This window comes from Leucoraja erinacea, chromosome 10, assembly GCF_028641065.1.
Source record: "Leucoraja erinacea ecotype New England chromosome 10, Leri_hhj_1, whole genome shotgun sequence".
NCBI classification, from domain to species: Eukaryota; Metazoa; Chordata; class Chondrichthyes; order Rajiformes; family Rajidae; genus Leucoraja; species Leucoraja erinaceus.
The window spans coordinates 19,209,887-19,230,274 of NC_073386.1; the positions used below are offsets into that span (position 1 = coordinate 19,209,887).

General features: G+C 45.0%; 1 protein-coding gene across 1 annotated transcript in view; it reads right to left on the reverse strand.

The window, feature by feature from the left end:
* Nucleotides 1-5,523, reverse strand: part of LOC129700868 (elongation of very long chain fatty acids protein 4-like) — a 54,733-nt gene extending 49,210 nt beyond the window's left edge. The window contains exon 1 of the mRNA XM_055641634.1: nt 5,420-5,523. The gene's annotated coding sequence lies outside the window, so the exon portion shown is untranslated. The remainder of the gene's footprint in view (nt 1-5,419) is intronic.
* Between the last annotated feature and the right edge of the window lie 14,865 nt (nt 5,524-20,388).

Sequence of the window (20,388 nt, forward strand, 5' to 3'; positions counted from 1 at the left end):
CTACTCCTGCACCTATTGTCTATTTCTGACTCCGCTCTCCTCTTTCTCAATCTCTGTCTCCATCTGATGAGACAACGTATTCATTGGCATTTACAACAAACTCCCTTACATCCATATTACTAGACATCCGTTCTCACTCTTTTTTTTGTAAGGATCCCATCCCCTTCTCTGTTTCTTCGCCTCGGCCTCATTTGTTCTCGAGATGAGCCATTCAACGTCAGGACAGTGGAGATGCCTTCCTTCCTTCAGAATATACAGGACTTACCTCACTGTGAGTGATGCTGCCCTCACCTGCATCTCTACCATTTCTTGTACATCACATCCTCCTCTCCCCAGACAGGATAGGGAGAGAGCCCTCTTGGATCTTGCATTTCACCTCACCAGCCTTCGCATCCAGTACATCATCCTTGGACATATTAGACAAGTGACACTGTGATCCCACCACCTGTCGCAGCTTCCCCTTCTCACCCCTTTCTATTTTCTGGGGGAGCTCTCTCTCCGTGATTCTCTGAGTCGGTCATCCCTTCCCCACCTGGGGCACTTTACCTGCAACCTGTTCCTGCACTTCAACCCTCACCACCATCGAGGGACCTAAACTGCCCTTCCAGGAGAACCAAAATTGCACATGCGCCTCTTCTAATCAAGTTTATTGCATGAGTTGCTCATGATGTTACCTCCCCTGCATTGATGAGACTAAACGCTGACTTGGCAATCACTTTGCCAAGCACCTGTGCTCTATCCTCATCCGACATGGAGCTCCCAGTTGCCAGCTATTTCAATTCCGCTCCCTATTCCCATATGAACCTTTTTACGTTCTCCACTACCATGGTGAGGGCAAACAGAAATTAGAGGGAAAAAGCACCTTATTTAACTTCAGGTAATTCCAGTTATTACTTTCTTTCCCACACACCCCATCCCCTGTCATCCAGTTTCTACATCCCGTCCCCTTTCATCCAGCATCTACATCTTCTAGTTACCTCGACCACAGTGTATTGACCACAGTGGTAGAGTTTCTGCCATACAGCGCTTGCAGCACCCGAGTCCGAGGTGTGATCCCGACCACAGGTGCTGTATATACGGAGTTTGTAAGTTCTCCCCGAGACTGCGTGGGGCTTCTCCAAGGTATTCGGTTTCCTCCCACACTCCAAAGACATACAGGTTTGTAGGTTCATTGGCTTGGGTTTGTATACTTAGTATAAGTGTAAATTTCCCCTTGTGTGTGTAGGTCTGTGTTAATGCATGAGGATTGCTGATTGGTGCGGACTGTGGACCTCAGGGCCTGTTTACAAACGCTGTATCTCTAAACAAAACTATCACATCCCAGCCTCATCCCTTTCTTCCCCCCCCCCCCCCCCCCCCGCCCCGACTCCTTCCACCAATGCACCCCTCACCTGAATCCACCTATCGTTTGCTAGCTCCTGCCCCACCTTCCTCTGCTCTTTTTGCTCTCTACGTCACCATACCCATTCAGTCAAGAGGATGCGTCTTGACCCAAAACATTGACGGTCCATTTCACCTTTGCCTGACCTGTTACGTTGTTCTAGTTGTTCTAGTTTTCTCCTACTTGATAATGCCAACATGTGTCGTAATATTCTTGAGTTAAAAAAAGGCTCACACTGAAAAAACTTCTAAATCTAGGCTAAAGCTTTGACTCATAACAGTACTATTCCCAAGACACCTTAAATTAGTCATCTTAAATGCATTTTGCAGAACTCCCATTGTCCTGGCCATATTTCTTGTTTCCCCATACTAACAGTTACTGAAAGGTACCTTTTTAGAAGGCCCCAGGGTTCTGAAAAAGCAACATAAAAATGCTCCCACATGGTAGGCTGATCTAGCAGATTAAGATGCACAGGGACTGGGTTGCTTGGATTCTGATTCACCATTGAAGACAGAGGATAGAGGTGGAGGGGAGACTTTCTTTCTGGAGATCTGGGATCAGTGCTGGAGTGCATGTGTACCCGCAGGTGATAGAGTGGCTATGTGTGTATGCGAGTGAGAGTGTGTGTGCGCGAATGAGAGTGTGTGCAGGCGAGTGAGAGTGTGCCTGCACGCGAGTGAGTGTGCCTGCGCGCGAGTGAATGTGCCTGCGCGCGAGTGAGAGTGTGTGCGCGCGAGTGAGAATGTGCGGGTGAGTGAGTGTCTGTGTGTGCGCGAGTGAGTGTCTGTGCGCGAGTGAGAGTGTGCGGGTGAGTGAGAGTGTGTGTGCGCGAGTGAGTGTCTGTGCGCGAGTGAGTGTGTGTGTGCTCGAGTGAGAGTGTGTGTGCGCGAGTGAGAGTGTGTGTGCGCGCGAGTGTGAGTGTGCGGGTGAGTGAGTGTGTGTGTGCGCGCGAGTGAGTGTGTGTGTGCGAGTGAGTGTGCGTGTGCGCGAGTGAGAGTGTGTGTGTGCGCGAGTGAGAGTGTGCGCGCGAGTGAGAGTGTGTGTGCGCGAGTGAGAGTGTGTGCGCGAGTGAGAGTGTGTGCGCGAGTGAGAGTGTGTGTGTGCGCGAGTGAGAAGAGTGTGTGTGCGCGAGTGAGAATGTGCGGGTGAGTGAGTCTGTGGTGTGCGCGCGAGTGAGTGTGTGTGCGCGCGCGAGTGAGAGTGTGTGTGCGCGAGTGAGAGTGTGTGTGCTCGAGTGAGAGTGTGTGTGCGCGAGTGAGAGTGTGTGGGTGAGTGAGAGTGTGTGCGCGCGAGTGAGTGTGTGCGGGTGAGTGAGTGTGTGTGCGCGCGAGTGAGTGAGTGTGTGTGCGAGTGAGAGTGAGTGAGTGTGTGTGGGAGTGCGTGTGAGTGTGTAAGTATGTGTGTGTGAGTGTGTGTGAGTGTGTGTACGAGTGAGTGTGTGTGCGAGTGAGTGAGTGTGTGCGCGCGCGTGAGTGTGTGTGCGCGCGCGTGAGTGTGTGTGCGCGCGTGAGAGTGTGTGTGCGCGCGAGTGAGAGTGTGCGTGCGCGAGTGAGTGTCTGTGCGCGAGTGAGTGAGTGTGCGCGCGAGTGAGAGTGTGTGCGCGCGAGTGAGAGTGTGTGCGCGCGAGTGAGTGTGTGTGTGCGCGCGAGTGAGAGTGTGCGGGTGAGTGAGTGTGTGTGCGCGCGAGTGAGTGTCTATGCGCGAGTGAGTGTGTGCGCGCGCGAGTGAGTGTCTGCGCGCGCGAGTGTGTGTGCGCGCGAGTGAGTGTGTGTGCGCGCGAGTGAGTGTGTGCGCGCGCGAGTGAGTGTCTGCGCGCGAGCGAGTGAGTGTGCGCGCGCGAGAGTGAGCGTGTGTGTGCGCGCGCGAGAGTGAGCGTGTGTGTGCGCGCGAGAGTGAGCGTGTGTGTGAGTGAGCGTGTGTGTGTGTGTGTGTGTTTGTGTTTATGCATGCATCTGTGTATATATGACTTAGACCGAAATGCATAAGAAAAAACTGCAAATGCTGGAAAAAAAAAATCGAAGGTAGACAAAAATGCTGGAGAAACTCAGCGGGTGAGGCAGCATCTATGGAGCGAAAGCATAGGTGACATTTCAGGTCGAGACCCTTCTCGACCCGAAACGTCACCTATTCCTTCGCTCCATAGATGCTGCCTCACCCGCTGAGTTTCTCCAGCATTTTTGTCTACCTTAGACAGAAATGCAGATGGGTTGGTTAGTAACTATCCACACTATAACACACAAATTAGTGGTCGTGGACAATGAAAAGGCCTAGGATACAGGATTAAGTCAAAGGATACAGAAAGATATAGATCCATTACAGTAGACACAAAATGCTGGAGTAACTCAATGGGTCAGGCAGCATCTCTGGAGATAAGGATGGATGACATTTCAGGTCAGAACCGTTCCCATTCTTTCTCTGAAAGATGTTGCCTGACCTGCTGGGTTACTCCAGCACTTTGGGGCTATCTTTGTTATAAACCAGCATCTGCAGTTCTTTGCTTCCGAGTCCGAATGCAAAGAACTGGAAACGTCACCCATCCTTTTTCTCCAGTGATGCTGCCTGACCCGCTGAGTTACTCCAGCACTTTGTGTCTATCTATAGTACAAAACCAGCATCTGCAGCAGATGCTGGAGAATCGAAGGTTGTTTGTTTCTACATTAGATCAGTCACAGATAAGGGAGGAGAAATGAGAGATTTTAATCTGGGCAAGTGTGAAGTGTTGCAATTTAGGCAGTCAAATGTGAGAGTAAGGTATACATTAAAGCAGCATTGATGTACAGATAGTCCAAATCCATACATAGCTCCCTTAAAGCAACAACACAATTAGATAGAGTGGCAATGGCTGCCTTTGTATGCTTGCTCATCAGTCAGGGCATTGAGGATAGTCAGGAAGTCATGTTGCAGCTTTATAAAAAGTTGTTAGGCCACATGTGGAGAAATGTGTGTAGTTCTGTTTGCCCCATTACAGGAAGGATGTGGAAGTTTTGAACCGAGTACAGGGGAGTTTACCAGAATGCTGCCTGGATTGGAGAATAATTGCAATAAGCAGCGGTTGGACAAACTAGGATCGACTTCACTGGGGTGCGGGAGTCTGAGGCCGATAGAAGCTTACACAGTCACGAGAGATATAAATAGGCGAGACAATCAGAAACTGTTTCCCCAGGGTGGAAATGTCAACTACTAGAGGGCATAGCTTTACGGTCAGAGAGAGAAAGTTTAAAGGAGACGTGTAGGGCATTTGTATTTACATAGAGCGTGTTGGTGTCTGGAACGCGTTGCGAGGCGTGGTGGCGGCAGAGGCAGATGCGATCGTGGCTCTTAGAGAAGGAAATGAATAAACAGGGAAATGGAGAGACATGGCTCACGTGTAGGCCGAATGAATAAGTTTTAATTTGGCAGCATGTTCGACACAGACATCGTGGGCCGAGAGGCCTGTTCCCGTGATATACCACACTTTCCCATAACGGTGTTCTCATCCTCGGGCGTTAGGTGGAGGATTAATCCAATCGCAACGAGAGACCAGGACAAGGCAGTACCGGGTGGTACGCGAACACAACCTACATCACACCCACGGACAATCAACAAAATACTACCATCGACAGGCCTGCTGTATCCATCTCAACACGACCGGAGTCCGTTGCAAAATAAAATAATGGGTTTAAAAGACCGATTTCACACAGGAAAAACCCTCGAGTATCCTTGAACTTCAAGAAAGTCGTTAGGAAATGCACCTCTCCGCCCTACCCTTCAAAAAGTGCTCCCACTTCGAAATGCCAAATCAAAACTTGTGTCAGGAAACAACTTTAAAAAAAATGTTCTCAACGAGGTTGCGGACTGCCATAAAAGAATCGTTAAAAACTGTTCTCTCAGATTCAACAAGTGATGCAATCAATGACGGTTGGAAGATGCCACGCCTCAGTGGGGGGAAAAGAAACACACACATACACACAAAAGGCAGACACAGGAGGAGTAGACAGAAAGTTGGCTGTGTGGAGGTGAGACCTGGTCGGGTCTCTCCTCTCCGGGAGCCACACTCACCTTGGCGACCGCCCGGGCGCTCCGCAAGTGGTAGGCGAGGAGAGTGGAGTCGGTGCGGTGCGGTGCGCTGGGCTGGGTTAGACTGGGCTGGGCAGGGTTAGACTGGGCTGGGCGGGACGGGACGGGACGGGACGCAGCACAACGATGGCCCTGACGGGACCAGGCAATCTGCTTCCCCTGCCTTGCGCATGTGCCAGAGATCAACAGATGCCGCTGTCAATCCCATCCCACTCAACTCTGAACCGAGAGCTACCTCTGCGAAGAAGAACTTTTCTCCCGCGGCGAGAATTAGCCGAACAAAGAACCGAACAAGGTAAAATGTCACGTTCGGAAATTAAACTCGCCAAATGATTTCGGCCTGGGCCATTCCAGCGGCCCTGGAGGAGCGAGTTGCCAGCGCAGGGACGTCACGTTCAAGTGTCAAGTCAACAGTGTGTTAATTGTAGGTTACACAAAAAAGCTGGAGAAACTCAGCGGGTGCAGCAGCATCTATGGAGCGAAGGAAATAGGCAACGTTTCGGGCCGAAACCCTTCTTCAGACTTCGCTCCATAGATGCTGCTGCACCCGCTGAGTTTCTCCAGCTTTTTTGTGTAACCTTCGATTCTCCAGCATCTGCAGTTCCTTCTTAAACAGTGTGTTAATTGTCTTATGTACCGACAAAGGAACAATGACATTTTTGGGGAGAAGGGATGAGCGACGTCTCGAGTCGGGGCCCTTCTTTACCCATTCCTTCTTCCCTGAGTTACTCCAGCATGTTGTGTCTTTATTCGGTGTAAACCAGCATCCACAGTACCTTCCCACACAATTACATTGATACTTGCAGCAGCAGAGCAGGCCTCCAAACGCAAGATAGACACAAAATGCTGGATGGAGCATCTCTGGAGAAAGGAATAGGGGACCGTGTCGGGTCGAGACCCTTCTTCACTCCAAACATATGGATAATATAGCAAACAAAGTTCAACAAATTAATAATCCCAAAACTATTGTTTGGGGGGGGGGGGGGGGGGATCAGAAGTCTTAAGTGCAGCCAAAGACAGTCCAAAGTTAATATTCAACATTGTATTAGATGCTATCAAAGTTTCTGCAGCTTTATGGTGTCGATCGTGTTAATTTGTAGGGGGAAACCTGTTGACAGTAGTGCATCGGAGGGGTTTGGGGCCGAGACCTTTGCAGTTTGCTTTCTATATTTAGCTCTGAAACAATTGTACAGAGAACACCACAATGACAGGCCCCTCAGCCCACAATGACAGCGCCGAATAATGATGCCACGATGAACTAATCTCATCTGCCAGCACGTGATCCACATCACTGCATTCCACGCATATCCATCCATGTACATATTTAAAAGCGTCTTCAACATAATTTTCCACCACCACCTCACCTGACCATGCATTCTGTGTGTGTGTAAAAAAAATGCTCTTGCACATCTTTAAATTTTGCCCATCTCGCCATAAAATTGTGCCCTCTAGTCTTAGATTTTTCCACCCTGGGGGGGGGGTCCTGTCTGACTGACTACCCTTTCTATGCCTTAAGATTGCAGAAAAGCTTGGGGATGTTAGGTGTTCATCCAGGACACACACATCCACTGACCTCTTCATGCAGCCACGGTATGTCCATTGCTTATTCACTTGAATTTCTGGTCCATGGTGGCCCCAACGATGCTGATGGTGTGGGTCAGCAATGCAGAGTTTCACTGAGATCTGCCATTTGTATACAAATATGGCAGAACTGTGTGGTTTTAAAGTAGTCTCCAGGCTGTGTGTTTTCCAGCTCACCTTATTTCTTGCACTTTTGCTGCTTAACATACATAGTAATACTTTGAAGCTTTGCCAGTTTAGCACTTCATTTTTTAGGTATGCTTGATGCTGTTCTGTACATGTCCTTATGCACTATCACTGAAACTGGGTGGCTCCTTGGCTTTATTTCAATAGCAAATTAAGAGACTTTCTAGGCCATGCGATTCTGCTGGAATTTCTACTGCTTCTGATGGTTCACATCTCTAAAATGCCCCCATTATGAGCTACCAGGTCTGATCTGAGGTTATGTGTAGGAAGGAACTGCAGATGCTGGTTCAAACCGAAGATAGACACAAAAAACTGGAGTAACACAGTGGAACAGGCAACATCTCCAGAGAGAAGGAATGGGTGACGTTTCGGGTCGAGGCAGTCTGAAGAAGGGTCTCGACCCGAAACATCACCCATTTCTTCTCTCCAGAGATGCTGCCTGTCTCGATAAGTTACTCCAGCTTTTTGTGTCTATCTTCTGTTCTGAGGTTACCCAATTAAGCATTTGTTGGAGGGTATCTTTGGTGGCTTTGCAAGGACAATATAACATTCACAACAACCAATGCTAATGTGGGAGATGCAACTGGACAATTTGATTAACGAAGATGAAGTTAAGTAGATTTAATCCTCTTCAGGGCTCTCTAGTAACTTTTTTTCCCTGTTACCAGCCGGGCAACCTCGGCAGCTATTTAGGTTGCCAAATGACAATTTAGGTGGTCATTTAAGATGGCTTGCATGACGCGTGCGATAATGTGCTCGGACGAAGTGCATAGTTACAAGTCGGAATTATGGTAATTGAAGCATTCACATATTATTTCTGCTTCAAATAAAGTCACAAACTAAACATATTTGCCAATCAAGACATGATATATACCACAATGACATGCATCAAAATTACAATACAGTATCTCATCTCTTTTTACACGTTGCAATGAATGCAATTTCTATTATTTCTTTCCACTTCCAAACAAAAATGTGGTTGGATTATTCAGCGCATAATCAACGTTGGTGAGACCAAGCGCAGGCTTGGCGATCGCTTCGCACAACACCTCCACTCAGTTCTCCATAACCAACCTGATCTCCCGGTGGCTCAGCACTTCAACTCCCCCTCCCATTCCAAATCCAACCTATCTGTCCTGGGCCTCCTCCATGGCCAGAGTGAGGCCTACTGCAAATTGGAGGAACAGCACCTCATATTTCGCTTGGGTAGTTTACACCCCAGCGGTATGAACATTGGCTTCTCCAATTTCAGGTAGTCCTTGCTTTCTCCCTCCTTTCCCTTCCATTCCCAGTTCTCCCACAGCCTACTGTCTCCGCCTCTTTCTTTCTTTTTCCCGCCCCCATCCCCCTCCCGACATCAGTCTGAAGGGGGGGGGGGATTTCAATTGCGTGCTCATAGGTCTGCCTGGATTAAGGGAGGTGCTGGACCACCAGTTGTCGGAAGATCGGTGGTGGACCTATATTCCAACACAGTCTCACCAACAACAATTTCACTGTGGAAACATGATATCCAAACACCAGTACTCGATGAACCCTTACTAGTGAAGTTAAGAATGCTGAACATCTTCTTTACCACCCTGTCTACATTTTCAAGGAACAATGTACTTGTACCCCTAAACCTCTTTGTTCTCCATCACTCTCTAGGATCTGGCCATTTACTATGTTGGTTCTGGCCTAGCTTAACATACCAAAATGCAACAAGTAATTAACAGAATTAAATTCCAACAGCTATTCTTTGCTCCACTTCCCAGATGATTTGGATTCTGTTATAATCTTAGATAACCTTGCTCACTGTCCACTATGCTACCAATTTTGGTGTAATTCGCAAACTTACCAACCATGTTAACATTACCATCTAAATCATTAATGTAGGGATTGTAGATGACAAACAAAGGTGGAGTCAGTGGCACACCACAGGTCAAAGGCCTCTAATCTGGAAATCAATCCTCCACTTTCACCCTTTAACTCCTTCCACCATTTTGTATCTTGTTGGCTAATCTTCAGATCATATTCCATGCGAACATTCTTCAGTTGGGTAGAACTGCATTAGCTGGACTCACCTCTCTATCCAGTCAGAATCAGAGATTCTCTGATATTGGTGTCACTTCCCACTCTGACACCCTTCCCAATAATCTATCCTTAGTTGCCTTTTACATCTATTTAATTAATGAAATTTAGATTTTGCATTTGCCCTCTTGAGAGTCAAATTTGAGTTTAATTTAACTGATGTGTGCAACTGTTGTGCATTAATCCAGTAATTTAATCAATATGAAAGTAGACAAAAAATGCTGGAGAAACTCAGCGGGTGAGGCAGCATCTATGGAGAAAAAGAGTAGGCGAAGTTTTGGGTCAAGATCCTTCTTCGGACTGAAGAGTCTGAAGAAGGGTCTCGACCCGAAACATCGCCTACTCCTTTTCTCGATAGATGCTGCATCACCCGCTGAGTTTCTCCAGCATTTTTTGCCTACTTTCGATTTTTCCAGCATCTGCAGTTCCTTCTTAAACTTAGAAAAAATTAATCAACATGCTCCTTTTTATCCTGTTGTTTCCTGTCCTAAATCTAGACTTGACTTTCAACACTGTCATGGGTTGATCTCCTGCGCTCTATGTTTTTTTCAATTTGTGGACATCACTTTGTGGACAGCAAGTGCAGTGAGCTTGTACATCTGTATTTTCTCCTGATTACGTACCATCTTAATTAAAAAATTAAAATCTGTTTATTCAAATCCCTACATGGCATCCTAACAATTGTCTCTGTAATCGTCTTCAGCCCCACAATTTCCCCAAGCAGCCCGATGTTCTTCTTCATTATCTCAAATTTAATTGTATTACCATCAGTTGCCATATGTCATCTGCTAAAGACCTAAGCTCTGAAAAGATCTCTGCAAACTGGCTCGAAGGGCTGAATGGCCTACTCCTACACCTATTGTCTATTGTTTAACTCTTCATCCCTTATGCCAGTTGAAAATGCCTGTTTCTTTCACAAAAGGTTTTGGTCATCAACCCAAAATAGACTAATGTAGCTTTGTGTCAAGTTTTGTTAATGCACATGTGAAACATTTTGCCTTTTTAAAAATGACACGCAGGTCATAAGGAAGTATAAAAGGTAATCAAATATTTACAAAGAGATTTTTTCGTGAAGGAAATATATTGTCGTTTCTGGTAAATCTTTCAGAATTTAGAAATTAGATAACTGGCAGTGGTAGAGGAAACAACAAAAAACAGGTTGAGCAGGGAGCCAGATTTGGGGAAGTACGAAGGACATTTATTGTCATGTACACCAACTGGTGTCGTGAAATTTGAGTTGCCATTTGCAGCACACCAATAAAAATAAAACACAACATTAATGAAGAATTTAACATAAAACATAAAAACATCCCCCCACAATGGTTCTCACTGTGAGGGAAGGCAGCAAAGTCCAGTCCTCTTCCTCTTGTTCACCCCATGGTCGGGGCCTATTTGAGGCCTCCGCAGTCGCCGCAACGGCAGCCCGATGTATCAGGCCCTCTCGCCGGATGATGGAGCTCCGGCATCGGTAGAACATTCTTCAGCGGCTTGGAGTGTCTGGAACGGCCACTTGCTGCCAGAGACCGTGGCTCCCGAAGTCCACAGGCTGCACTGGTCGGAGCTCCAACACTGGCGATCTCGGCGAAAGATCCCAGGCTCCGCGGTGTTTAAACGTCAGCACCGCCGCAGCTGGACGCTCCGCGATGTTGGAGTCGGCGGTCTCAGCACTCCAGAGCTTACCACACGGTGGCCCTCGGCAAGGCATTGCCCGCTCCGCGATGATGCTTCAGCGCTGCACCGTCGCCGAAGCTGATGACTCCGGCCGTTTCTGGCAGAAAACACCGCTCCGGTCCAGGTGGTAGGCCGCGAGGAGAGGGCGAAGTCGCGGCTCAGAGGAAAGACGCATCTCTGACCAGGTAGGGACTGAGAAAAAACAGTTCCCCCCACCCCACCCCCACATAAAAAGACTAGACTTCCAAAACAAAACTTTTTAACATACTAAAAATAAAAAAAAGGTGAAAGGACAAACAGTTGCAGGCTGGGCAGCCATACTCGACTGCGCCCCCACTCGATAGTTGCGAGTTTGTGGGTTTTAATTTATGTCTATCGGCAATAAGTTATTGTAAGTTATATCAATAAGAATGGTGAAGGCCAACAACAACAATCATGTTTTTGATTAAGTTCCTGTGCATAGCACACAACAATATTGCTCGACATGAAAGAGTTCCCAGGCTATTGGGTATTAACTCCACTTTGAAGTTGCCGAACAAATTCTGGCCAATAGTTTGTCACTGTCGTCTTAATTACATAATAGTTCACAAATGTTCTGATGAATACTGCATGCATCACTGGCAATGTCAGCATCAATTGTCTTCTATTAACTATTCTTGAGAATGTAGTGGTGAGCTTGCTTCTTAAACCAAAGAGGACCATGTGCCGAAAGTTCTTCCATAAATAGGGATATACAGGATTTTTGACCTAGTGCTGATGAGGTAAAATGATACATGTGACTAAAAGAAACCGCAGTTTGTGATATTTCCCAGTTACGTGTTATCCTTCTACTTGTGGGTGGTAGGGGTCTTATTTACTAATTGTATAATTTAGGAGGTGTCCATTCATTCGATATTTCTATGGTGACTCACAGAAAAGCAATCCCATCATTTTTTTTGGTTCTCATTCCCCGTTCTCTGTATACCTGTGATATTCTCTCTCACGTACCAACCATTTGCCTTTAATTATACCATTTGCCTACATTATGGGTTAATTTACAGTAGCCAATTAATCTATCAGCATGCCTTTGGGATATGAGAGGAAAACCAGAATACCCAGTGGGAATCCTCATGTTCATAGGGAGAACATGCAAATTCCATACACACAACAACAGAAGTCAGACTCAAACTCGGATCCTTTTAGCTGTGAAGTTTCAGGACTAACTACTGTGCCATCCATAGATCACAGGTTTAGAAATTGTTTTTGAAGGCATCATGGTTTTTTGTCTAATTGCATTTTGTAGATGATACACATTGTAGCCATGGAGGTGGTGATGGAGGGAATGAATGTTCAGGGCAGTGATGCCAATCAAGTGAGCACCTTTTTTCCTGGATGGTGTCTTGAATCTTATTGGACCAGGCAAATGAAAAGTATTCCATTGCACTCCTGACTTGTGTTTTGCATATGATGGAAAGTCTTTGGGATGCCAAGAGTCGTGTCATTAATAGCCTGATACCCAACGCGTAGCCTGTTCTTGTACCCACATTTTTGTGTGCTTAGACCACCAAACCCCTCCCCCTCCTCCTCCCCTCCCCCCCCCTCCTCCTTCCCCCCCCCTCCTCCTTTCCCCCCCCTCCTCCTTTCCCCCCTCCTCCTTTCCCCCCCTCCTCCTTTCCCCCTCCCTCCCCTCCCATTCCTCCCCTCCCCTTTCTCCACCCTCCTCCCCCTCCTCCTCTCCCCCTCTGAATGTCCCTCTCCTTGACTCTCAATCTGATGAAGGGTCTCAGTCTGAAATGCCACCTGTTCCTTCTCTCCAAAGTTGCTGCCTGTCCCTCAAGGATTTTGTGTCTACCTTCGGTGTAAACTAGCATCTGCAGTTCTTTTGCATACATAATTTCCACTGCTAATTTATACTAATGTTTTCAGTGAAATAAAACATATCATTGAAAATCGTGTTTCATCCCTTCAGACCAAAAAAGTACAACTGATATTCTTACAATCAGCAGAAATAAAATAATTAATTTCCCTTGGCTCCAACTTAATTTCGCCCACGTTTTGACATGATCTACCAGTTTCTCTACACACTTAATCAATTTGTCATTGAAATTGTGGCCCAGCTACAATGCCAAATGTCTCCCCAAAATCAAGTGTATCTACATACTTTAATAAATGATCCTCCACTTTTTTATTCAATTCATAATTAAATACTATTTCATTATAGTCAAAGGGGATCATGACAGAAGCTTCCTCGTGGCGATCCCTGGAAATTGCGACACGATGCACTCTGTGACGCTTCGGGCGACCAATTCTATCAACATGTTGGATGACGACAGAAGCCAACAGCGAGCTATACGCCGGCTGACACACAAGCGAAGGATTGTAGTCAAAGAAGAGATCCTGAGGGAACTAAACTTTCTGTGCTAATACGACTATATACCCATTATTCCTTTTCTTTTGGTCCTTCAGATTCAGATACAAATTTTTTTGTCATTGTGCAGTGTACAGAAAAGAGACAACAAAATGCAGTTAGCATCTCCCTAGAAGAGCGACATAGAATATGAGCAATAAATATATTTACGTACATACAATCGTAGTAGTGCAATTTTTTCTGGTGGAAGGAGTGTCCGGGGGGGGGGGTGACTGGCAAACACTGAGGTACAGAGTTAAGTCATCTCAACTAATTTGGGACCCAGATCAAAAGTCTCCCTCTAAATCAATTAACTCGTGTGTTTTATCAAATATGAAGGGGAATATAATTAAATGCTTCTTGGTAACTCGGAATAAATTGAGAGAGATTTGGGGTAGTGCCAGAAAGCTCTCAAAAAATAATAGAACAGTGTCTGGCTGCATTAAAGATTCACGCAGAGAATGATGTCCAATGAGCCACCAGAGAAAGTATTTGGGGCAGGTACAACTACGTCATTTAAAAGATGTTTGGGTGGTTACATGGATCGGAAATGTGTGAAGGTTTATGGTTCAGGAAAGTGGGACCAGCTAGGTGCGGCAGCTTGGTCGGTATGTATGAATTGGAGCCAAGGGTCTCTTTTCTATGCTTTATGCTTTAGGACCTGAAATTAAACAAGAATTTGTGATATAAAGACAAGAAAGACAAGGCACAATATTAAAAAATCTAGCCATGAGGAACTGTCGAAAAGCAAGGTGATCAAATGCAAAATTGAGGCTGAACAAAACACGGGCAGAGCCACACCTGCCAAATGCAAACAATTCTGGCCACAGTACTGTAGAAAAAATATTCAGACTTGTATACAGTAGCAAGAATATCTTAAGGGAAGCAATAGTTTAGGCATCTCGCTTATGATGAGCACTTCAGATATTAACACTGAGAACATTTCCAGGAAGGTTGTTAATTTAATAGTTAAATTAGACCTCTGTATGCTTAAGATTGTTACAAATGTTCAAATAAGGGAATATTGGCTGGGTAGAAATTCTAATTTAAATGCAAATGTTTGAATTTGATCAATTATGAGCTTGCAGAGTACACATTGTGCTGCTGTTGTAAATGGAGTAGTTCCTCAGAGAGCATTTTTTTTATTAGGAGAAGATGACGTGGATTTGAATAAGTATGGTAGATATATTATACTTGTATTTAACTACAGGTTATCGTGAATAGTTAGAAAATAGGCTAAGTTTCTGGCAAAAATGAAAATATTTAATTGATCTTTATGAGATGTTCATTTATAGATCATGCATGGGGAATCAAAGGGCGGCACAGTAGCACAGCGGTACAGTTACTGTCTTGCAGCGCCAGGGACCCGTGTTCAAGCCTGACTACGGGTGCTGTCTGTAAGGAATTTATATGTTCTCCCTGTGACATCGTGGGTTTTCTCCAGGTGCTCCAGTTTCCTCCAACACTACAAAGACATACAGTTTTATAGATTAATTGGCTTCTGTAAATTGTCCCCAGTTTGTAGGATAGTGCTAGTGTCGGCCCAGTCTAGGTTCAGATTCAGATTCAGATTCAGATTCAATTTTAATTGTCATTGTCAGTGTACAGTACAGAGACAACGAAATACATTTAGCATCTCCCTGGAAGAGCGACATAGCAAATGATTTGAATAAATAATAATAAGTGTCCGGGGGGGGGTGGTGATTGGCAGTCACCGAGGTACGTTGTTGAGTAGAGTGACAGCCGCCGGGAAGAAGCTGTTCCTCGACCTGCTGGTTCGGCAACGGAGAGACCTGTAGCGCCTCCCGGATGGTAGGAGAGTAAACAGTCCATGGTTGGGGTGAGAGCAGTCCTTGGCGATGCTGAGCGCCCTCCGCAGACAGGTGGTCCTAGGTGGTCCGAAGGGCCTGTTTCCATGCTGTATTTCTAAAGTCTAAAGAAAGTTTGTGTCTTCACCCATGTCTTTCAAGGATGCAGACATCTTGCAACTACAATCACAATGAATAACGAAAAAACATAATTGCCATTTCTTGTGCTGTACTTCATCAGCAATAAAACCTATGGGAGGATCTGATAATCAGTTTTGATGTATCTTCCAAATTAGAGATTTTATATGTATCATAGATGTTATAATAATTTTCAGAAAAATGCTGAAAGATTGCTTCTTTGGATGTAACAGTCATTATTGTCAAGGTACTGTAAAAAAACTTTCTTTGCATGTGGTCCAGTCAAATCATACAATAGATAAGTAGAATCAAGCCACACACAACAGGGCTGCCAACTCTCACGCTTTGAGCGTGAGACTCACGCCCTCAAGCAAACTCTCACGCCCTCATGCTCATCAGAAATTTTTCACGCTCAGTGGTGAGAAATTTTGTGATCAACGAAAATTTCAAAACTTGGATAAACTGCATGGTCCGCGGGTGTTGGAGAGCAGGGGCTGCGGGAGGGATGGGAGCAGAACCAGCGGCCGGAACAGATGCGGGGAGCCAGGACGGACGAGTGTTTGCCGGGGCCGGCGTGTCGCTCGCTGCAGCTCTGGCCATGGAGCACTCCGGACAGTGCATGTCCCGGGCGTCGGAGGCGTCGGAAGCGTTGTACTGCTGCCGCTGCCGCGAGAGTCTCTGTGCCGAAGGAACAGATTCTCAAAGGGAGGTGGAGAGAGAGAGAGGGGAAGGAGACAGGGAGACAGTGGGAAGAGAGAGAGGGGAGACACAGATGGGAGTGAATGGAGAGAGAGAAGAGGGAGGGGGGGAGAGAGAGGAGAGAGAGGGGGGACACAGAGGGGGGGAGTGAATGGAGGGAGAGGGGGAGAAGAGGGAGGGAGGGGAGAGAGAGAGAGTAGGGGACTAAAAGAGGGGGGAGAGTGAGGTGGGAGAGGGGGGAAATGTGAGAGATAGGGCAAAGAAAAGAGGGAGGAGAGAGGGGAGGAGGGGGGAAGAGTGAGGTAGGAGGAGAGGGTAGGAGAGAGAGAGAGGTGAGAAGAGAGAGAAGGGGAAGAGAGAGTGATTGGTCGTAAAGACTCTCACCCAATGTTGGCAGGCACACAGAGGGCACAAGAGGGGTGCAAAGAGCAAACTACCAGATTGCAGAAATGCTGTTACAAACTGTAAATATTACAGAGATAGAGAAAGTGGGGAAGGCTGCGAGGGCAAGGGGACCACGAGTGAGAAAGAGGATATATAACAATGGAATCTGGTGATATAAATAGCTTTTGAAGTTATGTATAATAGGGCAGCACAATGGCAGAGCATTAGAGCTGCTGCCTTACAGTGACCTGGGTTCAAACCTGGCTCTGGGTGTTATCTGTATGTAACTGTGATCGCATGAGTTTTCTCCGGGTGTTCCATTTTCCGACTACACTACAAAGATGTACAAGTTTGTAGGCTAATTGGCCTTGGTAAAATTGTAAATTGTTCCTTGTCTGTAAGATAGTGATAGTGTGCAGGGTGATCACTGGTCGGGCCTGTTTCTGCGCTGTATCTCTCAAGTCTAAATAACAGCCAGTTGTTCTTATCTCATTGAAACTTGGTACTCTCGTTTTAAAAATAAATTCTGAAACACTAGCCCAACTTTCAAAACCCACATGATTTGGCTTCCCCGCCCACAAGATTCCACAAGAGAAGTGCAAAGAGCACTGCCAACTACCAGAATTTTCAATCTCTTGGCAGAAGTTTATCCGTCCTGCCTAAAATCAGCCACAAACTGTATACCATAATTACCAGCGACAGAGAAAGTGGCGGTAATAAAAAAAGTGCAAAGGCTGCGTTGTGATAAGATGGGAGATTAGGACCACGTCTTTATCTTATGAAAGAGTCGTTCATATAGTCTGATAACAATGTTCCTGAATCTGGTGATATAAATAGCTTTTGAAGTTATGTATAATAGGGCAGCACAGTGGCAGAGCATTAGAGCTGCTGCCTTACAGTGACCTGGGTTCAATCCTGGCTCTGGGTGTTATCTGTATGGAGTTTATACATGTTCCCTGTGATCGCACGGGTTTTCTCCGGGTGTTCCGTTTTCCGACTACACTCCAGAGATGTACAAGTTTGTAGGCTAATCGCTGCCTTGGTAAAATTGTCAAAAGGCTCAGCAGCGGCTGTCCCTGAGGTCTGTCAGGAAGATAGTGATAGTGTGCAGGGTGCTGACACTGCATTCGCATGGTATCAGCTGTTTCATGCGACTGTAGGCTTCTCAAGTCTACAATAACAGCCCTCTCCCCCAGACATCTGTCCACCCCGCTGCCTTATCTCTAATTGAAACTATCCTTTTACTTTTCGACCTGCTGCCCTCTGGAAAATGCATCAAATCCAGGACAAACAGACTAGTGCCAGCTTCCTTTCGAAAAACAAAAAAACATGAGAATTGGGTCCTTCGTCCGAATTTGCCCATACGACCAGGATTCCACATTTACAGTAATTCCATTTGCCCGCATATGACTTTTATCCTTCTAAATCCTTCCTTTCCATGTACTTGTTCAAATGTCAAATGTCTTTTAGTCCTACCAATGTATAATTGGTCTTTACCACTGCCAACATGCAGGCCCAAAATCCCATTAAACATAATTATGCTTTGTTTGCACAATAGTAACCTTTCAAATATGTAGCATTTTCATTTATAGTTGTCGCATAGCAATTTGAACTAACTTCATCAATCCTCTCCTGGTGGAATTATTGATCTCAAAGGAAACGGCCTTCTCACAATGGCAATCACTACGGGAGGAGGTCTTTCTTGTGCAATAAATATATATATATATATATATATATATTTTCCAGGCAATTAAGATTAATAATGCAGAGGAAGGATTTGGGCATCAAGGGACTTTTTTTTTTAATCCAGGAAGTCAGTGTAGACTAGTGCATGTGCCTTTAACACAGTGACCTCACCACTACTAACCACTCCCCATATCACCAGTATAATTGTAACCTCCCCACCTCCAGATCGCTCTCTAGCTCCGGTGACAGACCACGGACAGCTAGGGCAGGAATGTGTATGAATAGTAATGTGTGTGTTTGATAATAAAATAGTAGTGAAGACTTAGTGTGTTTCCACCCATCTTTACAGTCAGGAACAAAGAAAGAAAGTCAATTGGAAAATGTACATCCTGTAATCAAATTAATTCTGAAATAAGTTCTGGAGAATGCTATTTTTGGGGAAAAAAAGCTTGTAAAATTTTAACATGACTCTAGATATGGTTCAAAAATCATGGTATATTCAAAAGACACTTCTGTGTTGCAACAGCTGATTCTATAATTATTCCGGATGAATTAATTGAATTGAAAATTGCAAAGTGCCTTTAATCTTATTCCAATGGGTCTTTGCAATGAAAACTTTTCTTCAGCTTCCAACAATTGAAAATCACTGGTAATACCAGCAATTATTGTCTGTCTCCCATTGTTTCTGAACCAAGTAAGAGTCCGACACATTGGTGGTGGCTCTGGAGTCACATCCACATCCATGGCAGATTCCTTGAAGAAGATTAATGAACCAGGAAGGATTTACAGCATTTCTAGGGTTTCAATTATACTGTTAGAGATTATTTTTTTTAAAACGCACCTGATTTATTTAAATATTTGAATTTCATTTCCTTAGCTACCATTATGGGAAGCAAACAAAAGGAGAAGGAAGGAACTGCAGATGCTGGTTTACACCAAAGATTGACACAAAATGCTGGAGTAACTCAGCAGGACGGGCAGCATCTCTGGAGAGAAGGAATGGGTGACGTTTCTGGTCGAGACCCTTCTTCGGATTGCTGAAGAAGGGTCTCGACCTGAAACTTCACCCTTTCCCTCTCACCAGAGATGCTGCCTGTCCCGCTGAGTTACTCCAGCATTTTGTGTCTATTATGAGAATCAAACTAATTTCTCTGGAGCAATGCTCCAGAACTGGCAATTCTAGTCTAGTAAATCAGTTTGTTATGGTAGCAACATCCATGTGGGGAAATTTAACTCTGTCCCAATGCCAATTGAAAGTACATAGTGGTCTGCAAGCTCATTTCACTACTGATAAAATCACCTGAGGTTGATTGAACAGGAGATAGGGAGAAAGCTATTTGGAAATGGAAGTCATTATGAGTAGAAAATGGGAGGATAGTTAAAAAAGCAAAATAAAAGGACATGAAAGAAGATGAGTCAGAGATTCTTTTGTATTACTTATGTTTTATAACATATGTAATCTAATGGCAAATTATAATCAGATCCTACGTGAAGGGGGTCACTAGGTTTCTAAAATGTGTTGGTATCTTCTGTGTGCTTGATGTTTACTTGATATTCACAGAGGGTTCAATAGATGCCCAGTAATATCTAAGTCTAAACATTTCATATACACTCAGGCATGCGGACATACGCGTGCACATGTGTGCACACATACACGTACGCACACGTGTACACAGGCGCAAGTGCGCACAAAGGCACACACACACACACACACACCTCCACACACACAACCAAGCAATGTCAAGTGTAAAGATTCTTCCATGAAGCATAAAATCTTGCATGCAATAGAGTATTGCTGCTGTAAGGCCTTGCACAAAACTCACACAGTGCTGCTTCAAAATGCTATTTTAAGCAGTAAAAATACCAAGGTCAAAAGGTTCCAATTTAGCTAATTTTGTTCATTTGTTACTATTTTTGAAAAGCTATCCCACCCAAAGTGAAATGGCTGAAGGCCTAAGTAAATCATAAAACAAATCTATGCTTTCTAACATTTTTATAATTGATATTTTGGCTCAATAAGCATTGTGTAATTTAATTTCAGCATGAATATACATTAGGAATTTTGCAAAGTGGGTACATTCTTTGGCTACATGGAAAATGCTTACTGTTCACATGAACAATAATGCCATTATTAGTTTCTTCAATAGCAGACTTTTTTCAGAATACTCTGTGGGCGTGCCCTTGCCCTGATTTTTTTTTCCCTCTACAGTTTGGCATGATTTATTAGTATTTTGAACTGCTGTCAAATAAAGCCATCACATCGCTTTAAGTATTTCTGATATAACATTCTGAAAAGATTAAGAACTCTGTGGTTTGCTTTTCTCTCTACTGATTAATTATATGTA